The sequence below is a fragment of the Carcharhinus amblyrhynchos genome, chromosome 10 (genome assembly GCF_965287045.1).
Source record: "Carcharhinus amblyrhynchos chromosome 10, sCarAmb.v2.hapA, whole genome shotgun sequence".
NCBI classification, from domain to species: Eukaryota; Metazoa; Chordata; class Chondrichthyes; order Carcharhiniformes; family Carcharhinidae; genus Carcharhinus; species Carcharhinus amblyrhynchos.
This window is the reverse complement of record NC_137333.1, coordinates 86,444,075-86,445,331: the sequence shown is the minus strand read 5'-3', so window position 1 is coordinate 86,445,331 and position 1,257 is coordinate 86,444,075. Positions and strand designations below refer to the sequence as shown.

The 1,257-nt window shown below is 46.4% G+C and overlaps 1 non-coding gene across 1 annotated transcript; it reads right to left on the bottom strand.

Moving 5' to 3' along the window:
- Positions 1–397: 397 nt before the first annotated feature.
- trnaf-gaa (transfer RNA phenylalanine (anticodon GAA)) lies at positions 398–470 on the bottom strand. Its single transcript has one exon. It is a non-coding gene; the product is annotated as a tRNA-Phe (tRNA).
- Between the last annotated feature and the right edge of the window lie 787 nt (positions 471–1,257).

Genomic DNA, 1,257 nt, shown 5'->3' with positions numbered 1-1,257 from the left:
CAGCTCAGGTATTTATCTTAAAGGTGTATAGAAGTTTGGAAATCACTCCGAATAGTAAATTAGTGATGCTTTCGTTTTTAAAGTCAATTTATTAGGGTCACAAGTAGGCTTACGTTAACACTGCAATGAAGTTACTGTGAAAATCTTCTAGTTGCCACATTCCGGCACCTGTTCGGGTACACTGATGGAGAATTTAGCATGGCCAATTCACCTAATCCGATGTCTTCTGAAATGTGGGAGGAAACTGGAGCACCCGGAGGAAACGTACGCAGGCAATGGGGAGGATGTGCAAACTCCGCACATAGTGACCTGAGCTGGGAATCGAACCCAGGTCCTTGGCGATGTGAGGCAGCAGTGCTAACCAGTGTGCCACTGTACCGCCCAGAAATGTGGATCATGCCAAAACCCAGGATTGAACCAGGGACCTTTAGATCTTCAGTCTAAAGCTCTCCCAACTGAGCTAGTTTGGTTTCTACTGCCCTGTCCTTGGCACTCTACACTTTTCCCTTGCCCACTCTCTTGTGCCTCTATCGCTATTTGCACCATATATTCATTTCTTAGTATTTCTCTGTTATTCTTTTCCCCTGATTAGAGACTGGATAGGCTTGAGTTGATTTCATTAGAGCAGAGAAGGCTGAGGGGGGACATGATTGAGGGATATAAGACGATGAGGACAGGGTGAGTAGAAAGCAGTTGTCCCCCGTGGTTGAGGGGTCAATCATGAGCAGGCATAATTTCAGGGTAAGCAGCAGGAGATTCAGAGGGGATTTGGGAAAAAAAAATTCGCTAAGGGGGTGGTGGGAATCTGGAATATATTGCTGGGAAGGTGAAGGCTGGAAACATTTAAAAAATATTTTGGATGAGCACTTGAAGAATTATAACATTCAAGGATATGGGACGAGTACAGGAAAATTAGCGCGCCTTCATAGAATCATAGAATTCCTATTGTACCCAGGTATGAGCTTCTCCCCCTGAGTGATGCACTCAGCTGAGCTCCCTTGGGAGATATGCTTACCAGGTGCATGCCTTCAGCGACCAGTCGTGCTTCATTCCATTCTGCCATCACACCGCCCGCGGTGGATGGATTTTTTGATGGTGGGGGGCGGAGGCTGGGGTTGATTCTGGTGACGGAGTCTGATGTATTCAGATGAGGTTCCCAATGATGAACATGGGGAAATATGCTCCGCCACTGATAGAAAGAAGGGGCAACTGCGTCATGTTTTCATTCCAGTGTAAAACGATCTTTTCCACTCCCAT